At 57.2% G+C, this 20501-nt stretch overlaps 1 long non-coding RNA gene across 3 annotated transcripts; it reads left to right on the top strand.

The window, feature by feature from the left end:
• Positions 1 to 5297: 5297 nt before the first annotated feature.
• Positions 5298 to 19964, top strand: LOC139078434 (uncharacterized). Of its 3 annotated transcripts, XR_011531365.1 has the most exons (7): positions 5536 to 5747; positions 7442 to 7615; positions 14423 to 14462; positions 14758 to 14851; positions 14965 to 15072; positions 16714 to 17351; positions 18391 to 19964. It is a non-coding gene; the product is annotated as an uncharacterized lncRNA (long non-coding RNA). The 3 variants fall into 3 exon arrangements; XR_011531366.1 differs by lacking the exons at positions 14758 to 14851; positions 14965 to 15072; positions 16714 to 17351; positions 18391 to 19964 and adding an exon at positions 9360 to 10228 and having other exon boundaries at positions 5628 to 5747; positions 10853 to 14512; XR_011531367.1 differs by lacking the exons at positions 14423 to 14462; positions 14758 to 14851; positions 14965 to 15072; positions 16714 to 17351; positions 18391 to 19964 and adding an exon at positions 10853 to 14353 and having other exon boundaries at positions 5298 to 5747.
• The last annotated feature ends 537 nt before the right edge of the window (positions 19965 to 20501 follow it).

Below are 20501 nucleotides of genomic sequence, written 5' to 3'. Positions count from 1 at the left end.
CGCCTCCCACTCCACCTAGGCGCGTCCTGCCCACGGCTGCGCGGAAGCGGGTCTCGCTCCCGCCAGCCTTGTGCTCGCAAGTGCAGGCTCCTCTCCTTCCCCGGGGAGCCGGCTTTCCAAGCAGCTCTGGCGCCAGCAGCTGGAGTCTTTTTTTAGGGAGGAGCGGGTAGCTCTGCATTTGTACTGAATGTTCTGAGTCCTGGCCTCTGCAGGGTGCACTAGTGGGAACCACCTAACGGGAAAGGGAATTGCCCCTGAGCCTCAGGCTGGCTGACATTCCAGTGGGCTGCCTGATGCGCTTTCTCCAGGGTTCCATGGAAAGAGCAGCTGCTGGTCTGGGTCCCTGCCCCTCAGTCACTTTCCCGTCCGGGCTCCCCTGCCTTCCTGATCCTGTCCTGGCTCTGAAGGAGGGATGAGCCCCAGGTTGCACCTGTCCCTGCTTCTCCCCCTGCTCAACAGAAGCTGCAGACCCCTCCTCCCCCAGGAACCTCAGAGCAAAGGCCCAGGAGATACCAGTCTCCACGTTCTCTGGGGAGGGGCCTGGGTCTCCAGGACACATGGCTAAGATGCTCTCCAGTCTACCCTCCTTGCACCTGAGGACCCACTGGTTGGCCTTTGTGGGTTGGCAGCTCCCCAGGGCCCCTTGCTCTGATCATCGCAGCCTGTGGGTAATGGGGAGCATCAGACTTCCACCTCTTCAAGCTACTGTCCAGAGTTGGGGCAGCCGGAAAATCACCTTCGGGGAGGAGCAGAGCTCCATCGGCACCATCCATCCCGAGGTCCAGAGCTCTCGCCCACAGCCCCTGTGGTTAACTTCCCCTCTCTCCTTTCTGTGCCCTCTGCACCCCTCCAGAGCAGAGGTCCTTGTGGCTGGTGTGGGAGGGAAAGGTTGAAGGAGGGACTGCGGGCACAGGGCAGGCATGGGCAGGGCCTGGGGTGCCTTTGCTTGGCTGGCTGGGGGTGGCCTTAGCACAGACTTGTTCCTGGTGGCTCTGCACATCGTCACCACCCTGAGCTCCCGGGAGGGGTCCCAGAAACGATAGCGCCCACATGGTCAGCTGCCTTCCTAGAAGGTGTGAGATCTGCAGTCCTGATGGCCATGATCTCCCTTCTGCTTCTGCTCTTCAGACTCAGCTGCTCTCTGCGCAAGGCGCTGGCCGGACCTGCTGTCGGTGGCTGGATTTCTGGCCCTCTCCCTAGCAGTGTTGGTAGGATTCCCTTTGCCAGGATGAATGGGGATAGAGCCACAAGTGGACCCTGACTTTAGATCCCAGAGGAGGGCGTATCTACAGGGCATTAAGGAGAAGGTGTGACTGGCCACCAGGGTTCCAGCCTCTCTCCTAGGGACCTGCCCCCAGTGGATTCAAGTGCAGGGCTGAAGCCTTCCCTCTGGGGGGGGGGTGGTCCCACCCCCATGGCTCCTGGCCCAGAGCAGGAACCTGTCTGTCTCTTCCGGCCCAGGGACAGCACAGGGGGCCACCACCCCCCGTCAGTCAACAGGCTTAGGTGCTGGAACAAGTAGTGAAAGGAAGTAGATGCCTGTCAGGGGGGCCCGAGGCTGGCGGGATTGCATCTAGAAGAGAGTGGAAACCAGTCTTTCTCCAGGTGTCCCAGTTCAATCTATGTTTACCTGCACAAGCGGCCCTCCCTCCCAGACGTGCCTCGGGGTGGGGATCAGAGATGGAGGCCTCCTGTGCACTTTCATGATCTTCATGAGTTGCCCCTGCCTCTTATGGCCCAGTGCCCAGAATTTCCAAAAGCCTGGTGGAATGGGGGAGATAGAGAGAGAGAGAGGACGCTGTTGGCAGCAGCCTTGCTATCTTTCAAGACCCCAGAAAGTCTTCCATGGAGCTCCTACAGCCAGCATGACCCTGTCTTATGGTGGGGCTGGAGTGGGGTCCTGGCCACCCCATGCCTGGAATCCTGGGTCTTGTTCCACCTGCCCCTGGAGGCCTGTGCTCAGAGACCTATCCTCAGGCGGTCTCACCAGCAGGGGAAGTCCCGGGTCTGAGAGGACAGAGGGCAGGCGTCCAAGTCACAGGACAGAAAGGCAGGACCCCAGCACTGTTGGCACAGCCACTGTCATTCATACCTGCCCCACCCAGCCCCGGGCTGTGCTCTCCAGCAGGCTCTGAGTATCAGTCTTCCTTTGAATGCATCCAGCATTTGCCTCAGGCCTTTGACCGTGAGGAGAGGCTGGACTGACTGTGTGATGGTTCTGGGAGAGGAAGGAGGTCAGGAGCTGCAGGCCGGGCCAGCGCCTATCATCCGTAATGCCGATTTGCAGACTGACCTCGTTTCCTGTTACTCTGGTTGGGGCCTCGTGCTCGGTGAGGCTGACATCCAGGGCTCACTGAGAGAGCTGTACCAGGAACAAGTACCCCTGGGGAGGGGGAGCACTTTCTGGCAGAATGCTGGAGGTGGGGTGGTCCGGAGCCAGACCCCTCTGTCCAAGCGTGGACCCCTCCCCGTCCTGGCCGAGCCAGGCAGTGTCGCCTGTCCAAGCTGCTTCTCCTCTTTAAGGTTTCTGTGAGCCTCAGGAGCAGGATTGGGTGCTAGGCCCTGGGGCAGACCGTGTCTTCCAAAAGGGGTCACGCCAGCCTCCACCTGGCCCACACGCTCTTCTTACAGTGCGGCTTTCAGCTCCAACCCTGAGAGAGGGTCCCTGTTCCCTCCCCCAGAACCCACCTCCCCAGCAGACTGTGCAGGGTTCATGCTATGAGGCCCTGAGGTCACCGCAGGTCACGGAGGCCAGGCCTGGCCGCTCTCTCCCTCTCTGGGTTTGCTGGCTCTGGGGGAGGCCAGTCGACATGCTGTGAGGACATTCAGGCAGCCGAGGAGTAGCCAACAGCAGCGCCAATTTGCCAGCCATTGTCCTCGGACTGACGCTCATGGGACCTGGAGCCAGAGATGCCCAGGTGAGCTGGGCCCCAGTTATTGCCCCACAGAAACCCAGAGCGATAGCGCGAAATTGCTGTTGTCTTCAGTCACTGTGTTTTGGGGCGTTTTGTTACTCAGCCACGGCACCTGGAACAGGTCCCCAGCAGTAAAAGTAGGCCATTGTTGCATCATTGCATCCCAGACTGCAGGCAGAGGGAGACCTCTGAGTGCAATGAGGCTTCTTCCAGGAACCCGGGCCATCTTCTTCACTCTATGAATAAAATATCTGTTGCACCCATTGACCATGTTAGTATTGATTTCTAATGTTCTTGGCTGTGGCTATCTCAGCTCTGATAAAACTGAAGGTGAACCAGAGACCCACCGCATGGCACCTCACCACGCTCAGGACCTAGGGGTTCCGGGCTGCTCGTTAATTTTCTTCTTTTGCAACCAGAAAGCACTGAAATGCGAAGAAAGGGGCTGCTGCCCTGCAAGTCTGCCTGGACATCTGGAAACTAATTTTAAATATTTATATGTGGTCTGCAGGAGGCCGCACACTGGCCACGGGAGCTTCAGTTACTCAGTGACCCATAGAGATAGAAAAGCTGTTTTCTGTGGAGAAAGCAGTTCATATTCCTGCTTGAAACTTTGCTCTGTTCTGCTTAAACGTGTTCGAAAAAACTTTGCACTCGCGAAAAAGAAAGTAGTCAGAAAGAAGCTAAGTGGCTACGGGGAAGGACGCAGTGGGATTTGGAGTCCTAACAAGACGTAGCACTGGCTACGGCCGTCCAGCTGTGCACGTTTCTCATCAGACCTGCTCAGAGCAGGTCGCAGCTTGCAGCAACGGCCAGTGGAAAGTGACTCCCATGTCCTGGTTGGGGCCAGCTGGACTACTGCGACACGGACAGTGTGTATGCTCACCTGTCCCCCTCTCCCTGGGGGCACCAGCTCCCACCACAGGCAGGGGAGGCCTTGGGATCGTGTTCTGCGGTCTGGTCCCTGAATCCTCTGCATCTCCCTTCACGGTCCCTTGTTTGCTGGCCCCCTGTGAGGGGCCTGGTGGCAACAGGGCCACCGGAGAGGAAAAGCCTGGGTTCTGAATGACTGTGTGGAGCAGACACCCTCCCCGACCTGCGTTGGACTGGGGCCGGCGGAGGGGAACAACACTGATCCTGGTAAGTCACAGGCACAACCAGGTGCACACCTGTGAGCACCTGGAGGACAGGTACACTTCTGCGTTTCCCATCTTTGCAGAGTCCAGCTGGTGACGTTGCGGAGTGAGTGGGAGAGAAGGATGCCTTTCCCCCAGCAACATGGGGTTGAGTTTCCTGTCGTTTGTTTCCACAAGATGAAGGAGGGAAAAGGGGCTGAGATCAAATGCTCCAGATGGAAAAGCTGAGAGTGCCAAGCTCTTTGCGTCTTCTCCCTCGTGTAGACAAAAAGCACACTTAGGAGCTGAGGCGGGCCAGCTTTCTGTGCAGGCCGGATGGCCCGGCGTGTGTTCACCCTCCTTTTGACTTGCGCACTGTGTCCTGGCCGGGCAGCCTCCCTGAACAGGTAGGCGTAATTGTTTTCATCTGTAACCACAACTGGCAGAAGAGAAAGAGGGAGAGGAAGCTCTGTATAACCCCAGTGCTTTCTATGGCTGTGTCTTGGAGAAATCTGATTGTCTGGAACTGCAGACAGTAATCAAGGCCTCGCGGGAGGACCGAGGTCAGAAGGGGTTTCCACGTGAGCGTTAACCTTGCACACTTGAAGTGAAGACAGGCAGGTTCTGGAATATTTTGTGTACGTGCTCACATACTCACCCATAGAGGTACTAAGGTCTCCCTCCTCCCTGTCATTCTGGGTCCCGTGACCCCTCAGGGACACAAGCCTGTTCAGATTCAGATGGCCCCGAGCCCCACGGGAGTCAACCTGCACATCAGAGTTCACACTCACCGACAGCAGCCATCACTGCATTTTAATCAGAAAACAACTGGAAGAGAAACGTGCAAATGCTGTAAACTGGCTGAAATCTGTTTTTAGAAGCTGGTATGTTTGGAGTTAAAACACAGCCATTAGATTTCCGGCACCGTAAGTGATTGCTTCGTGCATCTTCTCGTGAGAAGGGAAGTTTTCAGTGGAGACCTGGAGGGGCTGGAGCATTTCCACCTTCTGCTTCATTGCAGCCCCGGCGTGTGCTGTGGTCAGCGCATTGGCACCTGTCCACACTCACACGGATTCTACTGGACTTTGAGGCTAGAAATGCCCAACTTTATGGAGTAGTTTAGGAAGTTCTTTGAAAAATGGGGCTACAGAGCACTACAGCCAGAATCCGACAGCTGGCATGTGCCTTTGTTTTGAGCTGCAAGAATGATCTTGGGCACGACCTTGCGTCTCTGCAGCGTTCGGGGCGTGACTTAGGTCTTTATTGCGCAGACCCTGTGCCGTGAACCTTGGGTCTGGCTAGGGCGGGGCGGTACCCCGGCCACATTTTAGTGCTGCGGGCTGGGGACATAGGTTTGGATGGGGCTCCCAGGAGTTAAGGTTTTCTTCCCATCTTTGACGTGCTGTGGGATGGTGGATTCCATGTTACGATCCTGTTGGCTGACTCCTCCCGTGGGAGACAAATTCCTCTGAGCTGTGGCGCGTTCCCGAGGATGACTGGGCTGTGGAGAAATGCTTCGTTCTCTTCAGCAGACAGACTTGTTTTTCTCAAGCGTCAGGGGCGGGGTAGCACGGCAATGACGTCGCTTTGCTCCGACTCTCCCTCCCTCCTCCCTGAGACTGAGGAGTCATGAAACCTCGGTTAAACTGCGTGAAAACACAAACATCCCAGCCTGGGCCGGGATGACCAGGAGCAGCGGGAGCAGCAGGATGACCAGGTTGGGCAGCTCGTGGATCGTGATTTCAGGACCCTAAGTTCTTTGAGACTCTTCCAAGGGGGAGGCGGGGTCTCTGTCCCCTCCCTCGATCCCGGGTGGGTCTGTGACCACTCACCCCATAGCCTAGTGATGTAGAAGGGAAGGAGGTGACCTCGGAGGCCCGGCAGCTCTGCCAGGTCCTTCTGGGACGGCTGCTCTGGGGATGCTCCCTCCCAGACCATGTGGAGAGGCCGTGTGCGAGCATTTCTGGTCTTACTGCTCCCATGGTCCCCAGCCTTGGAGTCATCACACCCCAGGCTCCAGCCTCAGAGGGCTCCAGCCCCCTGCCGTCTGGGTGACCCCTGCTAGGGGCGCAGACCCTGGGAAGCAGAGCCAGCATCCTTGCTGTGCCCCCTGCCTGGATTCTGACCCATCGTACCTGGGAGCCTGGCTGATGTTTTAAGTTGGGGTGTCCAGGACCCAGATAGGCATCCCTTCTTAATGGATGTGAGAGCCGAGGTAAGAGGGACAACAGCAAAAATGTCAGTGGCCCTTCCCAGGTCACACCCTCCTCCAGGCTCGTCACAGCTGCAACAACAGCCTGAGGCCAGAGACGGGAGCCCTGGTGCCTCGTGGTCAGCGGGTCTTGGTGGCTCTTGGTGGCCACCACCTCCTTGGTTGAAACCTCGTCCTGCTGGGAGGGCTGAGGTTCTGTTGTTGGAGGCCTGAGGATCGGGGCGGTTCTTAGAGGAGAGAAGGAAGAGACCACCCAGAGAGGGATGAGCAGGGAGGAATGACGCCGCCCCCATGAGGCCCAGCTGGTGTCCTCTGGCCAATGTCCTGGACATCCCTGTATTTGCCTGCTTCCATGCGTGTTTGCGGAAGTGCAGCCAGGCCACACTCAGCCTGACCGTGTGGGGAGGGCCCCGCGTGCACCCTTTGCTCAGGACTTGTTAGGGGTGCCAGTGCGAACCCCCGCTGTTTCAGGCTGTGAAGTGAGGAGCGGCAGCAGACTGGTGCTCAGGCGTCTTATGAGAGAAAGGGCAGCGCCCAGCACAGCCGTCTGTGCGAGCCTCTGGCTCTGATCTTCTTCTTTTTAGACCAGTTTTAGTCTTCACAGTTTTAGGTTAGTGAACTAACTAACTAACTTTCAGTTTAGTGAACCAGTTTTAGGTTCACAGCAAAAATGAGGGGGAGGTACAGAGATTCCCATAATCCCCCTGCCCCACCCCCCATGCACAGCCTCCCCCTCTGTCAACATCCCCACCAGGGGGTACGTTTGTTACAATCGATGAACCCCTACACATCGTCTCATCTAAAGTCTGTAGTTCACACTTGGGCTCGCCCCTGGTGGAGAGCGTTCTGTGGGTTTGGACAAATGTATGATTACGTGCATCCACCATTACAGCATCGCAGAGTGGCTGCCCTGCAGGCCGCTGCGCCCTGCCTGCTCATCCTCCCCTGCGCCCCACCTGCTCGTCCTCCCCTGCACTCTGCCTGCTCATCCTCCCCTGCATCTCCAGCAACCGCTGAGCCTGATCCTTGTGCTGTCGCCACCGTTTTGCCTTTTCCAGAATGTCACAGAGTTGGAATCGTGCAGTATAGCCTTTTCAGACTGGCTCTTCCACTTAGTGAGGTTTACGTAAGGTTCCTCCGTGTCTTTTCATGGCTCAGTAGCTCATTTCTTTTTATCTCTGACTAATATTACATCGTAGGATGAACCTCAGCTCATTTATCCATTCAGCTACCAAAGACGTCTTGGTTGCTTCCAGATCTTGGCAATGATGAGGAAAGCTGCTGTGAGCATCTGTGTGCAAGAATCTGTGTGGACATGTTTCCAGCTCATTTGAATAAATACCAAGGAATGGAGTCGATTGCTGGAACACTTGGTAAGAGCATGTTTAGTTTTGTAGGAAACCATCAAACTGTCTTGCACAGTGGCTGGACCATTTTGCGTTCCCACCAGCCAGGAGTGAGAGTTTCTGTTGTCCGTATCCTCGCCAGTGTTTGGTGTTGTCAGTGTCCTGGATTTTGGCCGTCCTGGTAGGTGTGAGGTGACATCTCATTGTTGTTTTAATGTATCTGCTTTTATGGGGCTTGGTAACGTGGAGGGCAAGGCCGTCTGTTAGGAAGACACAGGCAGAACGTCCCCAAACTTGAGTAACCTGGAAGTGAGATGAGCTGTCGCTGGAAATGGGAGGAGGGAGAGCCAGGATGAACCACAGGCCGGGGCCAGGCAGGGCCAGGCAGGTGCCAAGAGCGGGATGGACTGCTGCCCATGGAGACGGGGCCAGGACCCGGGGCCTTGCTGGCTGAGACCCCCGGAGAGGAGTGCCAGCTTCCGTCCTTGGTCCCTCCTGGTCTGTGCGGCGGGGCCCTCACCCTGCCCTTGGCTGTGCGGATGCTGGATTAGAACTCCTGCAAGGAGTGGAGCGAAGCTGGGAGGGGGAGGGAGGGTTCTCAGGAGGGTCAGGAGTGGGGGTGCCCACTTCCTTTGTGTCGTGGGACGCAGAGCCCGGACTCGCCCTTCGTGCAAACTCTTGACACCCACGGAGCACATGAATCTCCCCAGCTCCAGGGATCCTAAGCTGGGAGACTCGGTCCCCGAAGTCACTCTGAATTTAGCGTTGCTTCTCGAGGGGTCCCACGTGAGAAAACTGTGGCTCACACAGGGTTAGCAGTCGGGCTCCCTCTCAGCAACAGTGAGTCGCTGAACTTCCAGGAACAGCCATGGCCGTGCTGCCTGAGCTGTGGGTACAGGAGCCACCAAATCTGGGAGCTGCGGATGGCAGATCTGCTCTGTCCCCAGTATGCCCAGCACAGTGGATGCCTGGCCGTGTCATTCCTGTGTCACTTGGTTCTGCCTCCAGGTTACGTGAGCCTCTCTTAGCTCTCCTTCTCTGCAGTCCGGGGTTGGGGGCCAGCTGGAGGGGACGAGGACTGGCAGGTGAGGCACCCACACTGTTCACCGTGGTTTCTGAAGGCCAAGGGTGAAAAGATTGTTATCATTTACTTCCTGGCCCAAACTCTGAGATACGAAGAAATGGCCAGGGAGAGCGTGTAGACGGGAAGATGAGGGACCCAGCGGGGAGCCCACTGTTTGCACTTGGAACACAGGAAGATGCTTTCTCAGGTTCTTCGGTGTGTGTGTCTAGGGTGGGGCCTCTGGAAACGGTTTATTTGGGAGCTGATGGCAGAAAGTCCTGCTCAGAAAGGGGAGTGGGGAGACAGGGAGAGGAAGGGGGAACATAACAGAGGACCATGTACCAACTGAGCCCTGGGCCGCGTCAGCACCTGGGGCTCGGACGCTGGGGATGCCTCAGGCTGTCCCGGCCAGGGCCAGCACCCTCTTTCTCCTCCCTGCACGCCCTTGGTGGAGGCCACCACTGGAGGCTGTGGCTGAGGGTCGGAGGCCTGTGACAAGGCCAGGCACCCATGGTGGCCGCTCCAGGGCACTCAGGGCAGCTCGGCTTCATGCTCTGCTGTAGGACAGTCTGAGCTGAGGCCTCGCAAGGAACACACACACTCTGGACCGTGACGAGGACACAGCGTTTGCAGCAAGAAACATTCCTTTGAAAAGCGATCCGCCTCACGATGCGCGGCAGCGTCCTACGGGTCCTCCTGTTTCTGCAGGAGCAAGCCCAGCTGCCCCGATGACAGCCCAGCCCAGACCTGCGACGGAGTCACAGTGTGCCAGCTGTCGGCAGGGTCCACGCAGCCCCACATGGCCTGGAGGCGGCCCTGGCTCTGGAGAAGGAGCTGCTCCCTCCGGACCCCTGCTCTCTCCCCTCAGCCCCCACTGATCAGACCACAACTGCTACCAGCCTTGGGAACAGGCTGGGGGTGGGCATTCGGCCTGAGCCAGGCCATCTGAGAGTCATTCTTCCACCCTGGCTGGTGAACAAACCACTCTCCTGTCTCGGTCCTTGCCCTTCTCAGGACAGCGCAGTTTAAAGCGCTCTCTCGCAGGTGAGCACACGTGGCCTCACAGCCGCCCACACTGTGCTGCTGGAGCAGGCAGAATGTCACTGTCCCCATCTTAGAGACATGGAGATGGGCCCGGGAGGTGGCTGGACTTCCTCAGGTCACTGACCCCGTGTGGGACCGAGGCCTGGCATCGGATGGCGAGTGCTCGGCGTCTCCCCTTCCGCAGACCGCATGGCTGTTGCCGCCATCCTCCGCACCACCTCCGGGCACCCACGATCACAGTGGGTGACGGGGGCTCCCCTACTCGCTGTGCCAGGAAGGGCTGTGCAGACTGCCCGGGAGGGCCCAGATCAAGCAGTGCTCCTGCTGCTCCACGCACGTCTTCCAGAAAAAATAAAACCGTAGGAAACCCTGAGGCGAGCTAACAATTCTCGTGCCCATGTGCTTGCAGTGAAGGGCACTGAGGTCTGCCACTCACTCTGAAACGAGCGAGAGACGCTGGACAGACGGCTGGGTGGCGGGTGGATGCACTGAGAGGAGACGTGTGTGCAAATGCGGACGGAGGCTTCTAGGCGGTGGGTTCACTGGGCCATTCTGCCTACTTTTCTCTGTATTGGCAATGTTCACAGAAAAACGTTGGTGAGTTCTTAGAGCCAGTAGCCCCTAGGATCTCCCGCTCATTTCTTCATCGCCCGCTGATCACAGAATCAGGTTCCCGTGGTGGAGACAGGGCCACCTACCCAGGCTTGAAGCACACACGGTGGGTGTTCCTGGAAGAGCAGCCTTGTCGTGGAGCCCAGGCAGCCCCTTTCGGGGCAGTTAGCGGCCCTGGCTGGGCACTAACTCCCAGCAGCCTTCAGTCAGGAGATGAGCCCATGGGCCGACGCATCCCCACATGGCTGCAGGTGGCATGGCACTGCCCCATGCTGACAAACACTGGTTTACTCCTCATTTCACGTGAAGGAGGCCCAGAGAGGGCGATTCACCCCAGAGAGGGCACACAGCATGCAAGTGGCCACAGCCATCGAGAGGCCAGGCCCCTGAGCCCTTGGCTGGGGCTCTTTGATTATTCTCTTGCTCCTCATAAGGTTACTAAAGGGTGAACAAGACAGTCATTTGGGGCATTGTAGCAATTATTTGCAATGGGTACCATTTAACACACCAAAAACCACTGTTAACACTCTATCTCCCCCACACAGGTCACGGCGCCATCGGGAGATGTGCTCAGAGCCATTTTTCTAGGAGCAGTGACAGATTTTGCTGACTCAGGTGCAACGGAGCAACATCTGACAGGGCTAGCCAGCTGCACAGATACAGCCTGTGGTGCTGGAAAGGCTCTTCTTTGTCTGAAGTCCCTGATCTAAGCAATTATTCAACCTGAGACTGATCGCTTCCTGCTTGAGTTCACACTGAACTCTGCTGACCCAGTTTCACCAATCCTGAGTAGCCCTGTCCATACCTCGTTCACTGGGTGTGCAAGGCTGCTGTGCACCCGGTGGCTGCTGCAGACGTGCACTTGCTTCTGCATTCCAGCCTGTGCTCTCTGCCAGGCTCCAGCTGCCCTCCCTCTCAGGGCAGGCCCAAGCCTTGCCTCACCCGAGGGAGACCTCCCTGCTGCCCACTGAAAGAGCTTTCTTTCTTCTCTGGGGCTCTCTCGCCTCCTTTTTGTTCGGGCTTTTATTTTAAGTGTGTGGTGAGCTCCCTAGACTGTGGAGATCAAAGCAGGAGGCCTGTGTCTTTGTTCTGATAATGTATGTACATGAGCAAGTTGGGTGAGGAGCCGTGGGGCTCAGCATGCCTGTCACAGACACAGCAGTGCTGTGCTGAGGCTGATGCCCACCGTGGACACCCCTGTTCCCCAAGTTACTGCCTCAGTTTACCCGAGGCAATTTGATTTGGAGCATTTTAATTTGGCTCTGGGTTTACTTATTTAGAAGGACCACAGACAGGTTTGCTGCTGTCTCTGGTTGAAAGTGGCAGATTAATCGTGTGTCTTTCTTGATTTCCTCTGAATCATCACAAAATCACAGTGAATGGATGCAGAAAGGTATAAATCCAGAGGGATGTGGACAACAGCAGACCAGACTTGACAACAGAATTTTGGAAAATGGGTAGTATGTGGCTTGGCAGAATGGATCAGCTGAGAACTATGGGCCAGCGAGTGTGCACACGTGTGCATGTGTGTGCGCGTATGTGTGCGTGTGTGTGGTGGGTAAGGGGATCATAAAAAGGAAATTTAAGGTTGTTGCAGGTCCTGTTGGTGCACAACCAACCCTTACTGACAGGCACAGAACAGCATCCTCCGGGATTCTGTGCCCAGGAACCCAGACAGGGCAGGGTGGGGCTGGCTTGTTGCTGCCCCTCTGCGTCTGGGCCTTAACTGGGGAGACCCAGGGTGTTGATCGGAGCTCCTCACAGGGGGCATGGGCTTCCACCCAGCACGGCGGCTGAGGTCTCAGAGGAGGGTTCCAGAGCCACCTGGCAGAGGCTGCTTGGCCTTCTGCGGCTCAGCCTCAGGAGCCCCACAGCCTGGCCTCTGCCATACTCTGTTGATGAAGTGGTCATGAGCCCGCCCGGTTGAAGAGTAAGGTCCATAGATGCTCACCTCTCAATGTGAGGGTACCGAGAACTTCGGAGCCACACCAAACCCCAGGGCACTTGGCGTCAGAGGTGCCACGTCGCTGAAGCGAGGGGGCCTACTCTTAGAAGGACTGACTCAGGAAGGCTCTGAGCCTGGAAACCCCAGCCAGAGCGAGGACGGAGAACTCAGACTGAAAACAGATGAATCAAGAAAAATCTGCTTTCTGGGCAGTCAGCCGTTCCCGCTTTCCCCTCAGCCGCATGCCGATTGTGCTGTGTGGGCTGAATGTAGGAGTTTTCTCCAGCGAGACTGACCATCCAGAGAAAAGACGGACAGGACCCACATCTGGGGGTCGTGCAGGGACACAGCCAGGCACCCACCTGATCAGCCGACAGGCAGACAAGCATTTGACAAGCCCCACTCACCCACACTGAGCTTCCAGCCAGCCAACCGGGGCCTTAAGTATGGGCAGGATGTGGCCCCAGACCCCTGGGCATCGGGGCCTCTGTCGGGCATGACAGACACAAACAACAACGGACAGAAGGGGCTCAGGGAGAGGGGGGACGGTGCAGAAAAGGACACATCCACGGAACAGTAATGCGATGGAGAAGGGGGCATTCGGAATAAGTGAAAGAGCTCTAAGAAGTTAACATTATGTTGAAGAAGAAAAAAAGTCCAATTGATTGGGGAAAATAGCGTAGAGGAAATCTCGCAGGAAGTGGGAGAGAAAGACGAAGGCGGGCACAGAGGGAGATTAAAGCGTTAACGGAGGCGGTACAAGGTCTGACCAGCAGGAGCTCCAGAGGAGGAAAGAGGCGAGGACGCCGTCAGAAACATTCACCAAAACAGGAGACAGGACAGGAGATTCTAGGCTGAAGGAGCCACCAAGGGCTTAGCACAGCGGTGACAAAAAGACCCCCATCCATGCATGCTGCTGTGAAACTTAGGGACATCAGGGAAAGAGAAGAAGCTAAAAGCTTCTAGAGAGAGAAAAAAAACCAGGTCACGGGCGAGGCTTTACGATGAGCCAGATACCAGCCCCCTCCTCTGCAGCACGGGGAGTGGGCCTGGCGAGCGATGCTCCCGCCCCAGGAGGGAAGGACCTGCCTCCTAGCACCCTACGACCAGCTGAACGCTCGGCAGGTGCCAAGCACGAGTGGCGGATCTGCTCCAGGAAACTTGATGGACTGCGTGTGCGAACGCCCACTTTCCCTTGTTTAGATTCCTGTGGCGTCTGTCAGGGGGGAGCTACAGCCACACCAGCTGCTATTTATCCCGGGTTCACGTCGCCCCCCGACATGCCTGCCCTTCAGGCTGGGCCCGTCTCTGCTTCCCGTCGTGGTCTGACTTCTCGAAGATGTAGACTACGTCAATGGTTCCAACCTTCTTGGACCCACGGACCCCTCCAAGAGTTGATAAAAGCTACAGAAACTCTTCTGAAAAATATATGCATGCATGCACACGCAAGGTTGTGTGGACAGCCTCCGGAGAGCCCTGGGTGTCCTGGGCAGGTCCTCTGTCCCCTCAAACACTCTTCACATGCGTCCCATTTTCTCAACTCCTGCGTTATTCTTTCTCCTTACTTGTTTATTATAAACATAATACAATGCAGAAAGCTATAGCCAAAAAGAGTCCCAAGGGCTGGCCCTGTTGCTGAGTGGTTAAGTTCGTGTGTTCTGCTTCAGCGGCCCAAATTTTGCTGGTTCAGATCCCGGGTGCAGACCTACACACTACTCATTGGGCCACGCTGTGGCAGTGTGCCACATGGAACAGAATGACTCAGAACTAGGGTATACAGCTACGTGCCGGGGCTTTGGGAAGAGAAAAAAAAAAGAGGAAGATTGGCAACAGATGTTAGCTCAGGGCCAATCTTCCTCACCAAAAGAGAGAGAGAGAAAAAAAAAGTGCCAATCCGCTCACTTCCCGTTAGGCTCCATCCCCCTCAGGTGTTACTATTTACAGTCTGATGGGGATTCCTCCCGACGTTTCCAAACCTTTAATGTTGTGTGTGTGCCCGTGTGGGTGCGGGTGAGTTCATGTATGCATACATATCTGCATGTAAACAACCATATATTCACACAGTGTGGAAAAAAAAAAAAGAACGTATTTTGGATCATAACATACTTTTTCTGCCATTTGGCTTTTCGTGTGATAAATCACAGACCTCTCTTGATGTTCACCCATACAGATTTCCCACGTTGATTGTCAGTTCCACCATCTTCCTGGGGGTGAGTGTATTTTAATTAACTTAAATAATGCCTTATCGATGGCCATTTAAGTTGTTTCAGTTATTGCTGCTTATACAAACAGTGCAGCAACCCAGCAGGGCTTTATATGCACGTGTTTAAAGAGTGGGAATGTGCACATGTATCTGCAGCCACTGTCTATCTCAGTAGGAATATGTCTGTAAAATGACTCCTAGAAACAGAACTGCTAACTCATAGGTACACGTATTTACATTTCTTACAGTTATTGCCAATTTATTCCCCAACAAGCCTGTACTAATTGTGCTTCCACCAACAGGGTCTCGGGTGTCCTTGTCCCCACGTTCTCTCCGATACTGGATGTGGGTGATGTTCTTGAAATACTGCAGATGGGTCAAAAAGAGCGTCTCAAGGTTGCTTGACACGTCATGCTCTTGGCCACTAGTGGGGTGAACGTTTTTCACATCTTTACGGCCAATTTATTATTTTCCCCTGGGAATGGCCAGTTTCTTTCTGTGTTAATCAGGCAAAGTAACACCAACTGCTGCCATGGACAGTCTGAAATCCGCGGGGCCGAACACGATTGCTTTGTTTTCTGCTGCCTGTGAGTGTCCTCCACTTGGAAGCCAGGCAGGTGGGCCTTGGGCCTCCAGGGTGCCGCGGGGGGCAGGGGGCACGTGGGGCTGTAGCCGCCTCTGCTGGGACGGGAGCCCCTACCCCGCGACGTCCCGGAGGCCAGACTGGGAAGTCCGTTGCCCTGGGGAGGCTGGGAACCCAGGGAGAGCCCGCCGGCTCACTGAAAGTTTGTCTTTGTCTTGCTAAAGTTTTTCTGAGTTGTCTGCCCTTTTCTTATTAATTTCTGAAAGCTCTTGATGCATTTCGTACATTAACCCTTAGTCCTGCCGTGGAACTTTAATGTATTTTCTCTTTACTGTTTTGCGTCAAAGCTGCTTGAATTCTCCATCCTTCCCATGCTTTCGGCGACGTGTGCTCCTGGGTCCTGGTGGTCCCTGGGGGCATCGGCTTCCACGTTCGGCTCAGGAAGCTCAGCCCCAGGTTGACCGAGGTGATAAATACCTCCTCCCACATTTTCTATTAGATGCCCAGGTTTCACAGCACATTTGTGTTTCCTGCAGTGGGCGTGTATGTGTGTGTGGCTTGTGAGGGCCTGGGTTTCCGCCGTGGTTGTTCCCACTCTGCTCAACCAGCTCATGGCGAGGGCCCCTGGCTCCGAGTCCTCCGTCCCAGGAAGGTTCCAGTCTCGCCTCTGCCCCCGCCACGTGGCCGGCTGCCTCCCCACTCCTTCCTCACGCCTCCTGCTCCTCCATCCTCCCTGACTGCCCTCCAGAGCCCTCGCCGGCTCCTGTGCCCGCTCCTCGGGCCAGCTCACCTGGCCCACATGGGTCTATGCCTTGCCCACCCGGCTGTCTCCCCACTGGCACTAAGACCCCCTACCCTGGAGTCCCAGGGTCCCTCCGTCTTCCTCCTCCTGCCTGCGGCCCCAAGGGATGCCCACAGACTTTCCCACACCTGTCTCTTCTGTGTCCCTGAGAGACCCAGGGCCACTTCTGCTTTTCCTCCATAAGCCGCATGACCAGCCACACACATCCCATCCATCCCGACTGTGCTGGGTGCGACCTTCCTGCTTTGGCCCCCACCACTCCCCCTGGACCCGCAGAGGCGCCCCTGTCTCCGTCAGCCTTCCACACCTCCGTGTCTTCCCAGGGCCCTTCCTCTGGCCCAGAAGCCCCTGCTCCACTCTCCTGTCCCACTAAAGCTAGGCTCCGTGGGGGGCCAGGCCAGCGCCACTCCCCTGCATTGCTCCCCGAGCTGCCGAGCCCTGAGCCTTCCTCTCTGTCCACATCTCCACTGGTCAGAGCCATGCACCCCTGGTCCTCTTACCCTGCGACACCCTGTGGCTCGTTCACGAGACCTGGAGCTCCTGGAGGCTGGAGCCCAAATCCTCTGGGGCCAGAGAAGGCAGCCGTGGGGCAAGCTGTCTCTGGAAGGTAAGGGCACAGGGCCTCTGCCTGCAAGGGCAGGTAAGTATCTGGTGCCCAGAGAGGCGAGTGCCTGACCGTGCAGAGAGCCCGGGGTTCCAGCCAGGGCCCCGCCACCTCAGGGGAGCCGCACTACGGCTGGCGAGGTCAGGCCGCCCCGGCTCAGCCCTCGCAGTTCAGCCAGAGGGATCCAACAAGGCAGCTTGTGGCTGGATGCCTGCCTGCCGGACCGCTGCTTCTTTTAAAAGAATGCCTTCTGCTCTTTGAATCCCAAGCCTCCTGCAACCCAGAAAAGATGCGGCTCGCCATGTGCCCTGCCACGGTGGGCTGCCGGCACCCCTCGGGGTGGGGACGACGGCTGGGGGTCTCAGCACTACGGGCTCCTGCTCGGCTGTCACTGGCTTGACGTCTTCCCCAAGCCCTGGATTGGAAGCTCTGCGGCTCCCCACCTCCTGCAGCGTCAGGTTTTGATTTCCTGGCCCTCTGTGGCCATGGACGACCCGGGGGCTGGCCGCTCGGCCGGAGCATGCGCCCTGGTCACTGGAGGCTCAGGTTGGGTGCAGGCGGGGTGACTGTGGCCCTCTGTCCTCTCAGCACGGAGTAACTGAGGGGGACCAGATGCTTTTCAGCCTCGGACTCGGGCCAGCAGGGCGGTGGAACTGTGGCTCCTTCAGGCGGGACGTTTTTCTGTAACGTCTCTGCCTGTCAGTCCATCTGGAAGCCTCGCCCCACCCCTGACTGTCTGCAGAGCTGGCAGACCGCCACCACACAAGCCGCCACCACTTCCTCCGTCCTCCTTGGCAGACGCCACTGAGTGCTCACGGGTGGGGTCTGAACGCAGCCTCAGAATCCTTCTCAACACTTGCTGGGAGCTGCCATTCCAGACGGACCCTCCAGACCGCCGTGCAGCTGGGTGAGCTAGGAGCCGTCTTCTGAGTGGACTCCTCATGGCTTGAGTGAAAACACAGGCCACAGTGACCCGAGTGTCCATGGTGACAGTCCCAGACAGCACTGGGCAGGGGCGCTGCAGGGCTCCTGGCTCACCTCCCTTGTTCCCAGGGGAGGAACTGCAGCTCAGAGGAGGGGAGTGAAGGGTGGCCGATGTGTGTCTAAACTGGCCCTGTAGGACTACGGGGAGCCTGTGCCCCATCTGGGAATGCTGCATTCTGGGGTCCCCTCCTGGGAATCACCTACGAGATTGACCTTAAAGGCTGGGAGAAGGGGCTGGCTCAGTGCCATAGTGGTTAAGGTTGTGTGCTCTGCTTCAGCGGTCTGGGGTTTGGCGCTTTAGATCCCGGGCACAGAACTACACATCACTCATCGAGCCATGCTGTGGCAGCCATCCCACATACAAAATAGAGGAAGATGGGCAAAGATATTAGCTCAGGGCCAGTCTTCCTCAGCAAAAAAAAAAACAAAGGCTGGGAGGAGTGTGGCTGTGGGGGACTTGGTGGCCTCAGTGCAGTGCTGCATCCCCTGAGGGCAGAGCGCATGCTCGGAGCACTGCATGAGTGCTGGTGCATGTCTCCACGCTGGTCCTCGAGTCTGTTTCCCCGATGAAGAGGCTCAGAGAGGCTGAGAGGCTTGTCCAGGATCCCTTGTTGGAAAACGCAGAGGAGGGCCAGGGTCAGCTCTTCTGTTCCTTCCCCTGAGCATCTCTACGGGTGCTGAGTGTCCGTGGGGGTTCCTTTGAACCCGCTTTATCCCCTTTGGGGTGTTTCTGCTTGTTAGAAAGAATCTCACGCTGTCAGGACCAAGGCTGAGGTTTTCGGTCACTGCCACGGGATACAGTAATGAAGACAGAGCATCTCTCAGAGTGGAAACCAGTCCCCACTATGGTCAGCCCGGAAGCATCACCTGGGACCCGTCAGAGGCTCAGCAGCTGTTCACGGAGATTCAACTGAAATTAGTCAGATTCACCTCTTTGCTAACAGCGCGTCTTTGCCCCGCAGATTGGCCTGGCTCGAGTCGTGTGCCTAAGAGACTCACGTATGCACGTCAGTCCTGTCACCGCAGCAGGTAGCACAAGGCCTCAAGTCCCCGAGGCAGCATGGCCAGTGCGGGCCCTGTGCAGGTGCGATGTCACTGTCGCTCCTTGACTGTGCTTAGTGGCGCTGGCGGACGGGGACGCGTTCACGGAGGGGACCGAAAGCGAGATAGAGGTTTCTGTCCCTGTGATCTATTGATGCCCACAACCCTGCATTTAGGGATTTAGAACAGCAATCATGTGACTGTATGTCCTGGTTTCATGGGTCAGGCGTTCGGGCTGCTGCAGCTTGGTGGCTCCCCCGTGCCTCCTGGAGCTGAAAGGGGTCACTTGATGATACCCATCTGGCGGGTGGGCTGGTCCAGGGAGCCCAAGACCACTTCATTCACACGCCTCCAGCCTTGACGGGGCGACCTGAAGAGAGCACCAGGGTGGACTCTCCAGCCTGGCCGTTGCAGGGTCCTCGGATTGTCCCCTGGTGGCTGACCTCTTCCTGAGTGAGGAGGTCCCAAAGAGAGGGTAGAAGTGAGGAGGCATCTACCATCCTGTCCAGACGTACCACAAGCTCTCTTCTGCTGCCTCACTTCGAGCAAGAGCATGTCGTGGAGCCAGCCAGCACCCCGGGCCAGTGGGCGGGGGGGGCCGGCTGCCCCTGGCAATGGGGGGAGCAGTGGAGACCCTGCAGCCGTCCTTCATCCACCACCGCACAGGTTGAGCCTCTGGCGTGTGGGGCAGGGAGAGGATGGAGTAGGCAGGAGGCAAGGACTGAGTCCTGCAGGACCCCTGCTCAGCGCTCAGTGTCGCAGAGGGGTCCGGCTGTTTGGCCCATGTGGCCTTTAGAATCGCTCCCTGCCCTTCTCTGAGCCCTGAGAGGCTGACTCTGTGAGCCCGGGGCCCAGCGTCTCTCCCGCCGGAGGAGACAGGAGGCAGGAATTTGTCCTCCCAGCCCCATTGTGGTTTAGCAGTAGCTTGTTCCTCTCCCCATTCCCTTCTAGTACCCAACCCCGCCCCCATGCCATCCCCCATCCCCCCATCCCCCCTGCCCCCATCCCCTTGTCCCCTCCCCGGTTGGCCCAGGCCGTTGCCGCAGTGTCGGCCAGCCTTGCACCTTCCCTGCTGGTCTTGCCAGTTCCCCTCGGACACGTCCCCTCATCACTCCCTCTCCTCTGCCCTTCGCACTGCAGTGTTTCCCCACAGGTGCCTGACCCACACGGCACATTTAAAAATAGTCACGTGAGGGGCCGGCCCCGTGGCCGAGTGGTTAAGTTCTCGCGCTCTGCTTCCGAGGCCCAGGGTTTTGCTGGTTCGGATCCTGGGCGCGGAGATGGCACCGCTTGTTAGGCCACGCTGAGGCAGCGTCCACATGCCACAGCTAGAAGGACTCACAACTAAAACATACAACTATGTAGCGGGGGGGCTTAGGGAGAAAAAGGAAAAATAAAATCTTAAAAAAATATAGTAACATGATCATAGTTTCATAATAAAAGAACACGACAAAAATTTAATAATCTATTAGTAATAAATCAACCAATGCTAAAAGTAGCTTGTGACAATTGTCTTTTTTGGGAACTCCTAAGAGGTTACCAGGGATCTTTGGAAATTGAGGACTGTGTACTGGCGGTCGCTTCTTCTCCTGAATCCCCACGGCTCCTCAGGGCGGGTGCCTCCCATCCACCTTGGGAGCTGTGGCCCTGGGTGTGGCCGGCGGGCAGCGGCTTCTCATCAGGTTTAGGGGGCCTGAAGATCACCCCCTCCTCCAGACAAGTGCGGGATCCGGGTCCCACGTTAGGAGAGGCCATGGGGCCGTGAGGGGGGCTGGGTGGCGCCCAGGGAGGGAAGCTGGCACTGCCCGGGGTTACCGTGCCTTTATGCTGAGCCCAGACAGCTTTTGACGCTCAGCAGTCTGCCCGCATGGCCGTGTGGCTGTCACTACCTCTACTTTGCGGACGGGGACACCGGACCGTGAGTATGAAGCTTCTTGCCCAAGCCCCGCAGCTGGTCTGGAGGTCCTGCACGCTCACCGGGCCAAGCCCACTGCCCTTCTCGCCACCACCCCCTTCTTGCGATCCCGATGAT

Source organism: Equus przewalskii, chromosome 22, assembly GCF_037783145.1.
Source record: "Equus przewalskii isolate Varuska chromosome 22, EquPr2, whole genome shotgun sequence".
Taxonomy (NCBI): Eukaryota; Metazoa; Chordata; class Mammalia; order Perissodactyla; family Equidae; genus Equus; species Equus przewalskii.
This window is presented reverse-complemented; position numbering and strand designations above follow the sequence as displayed.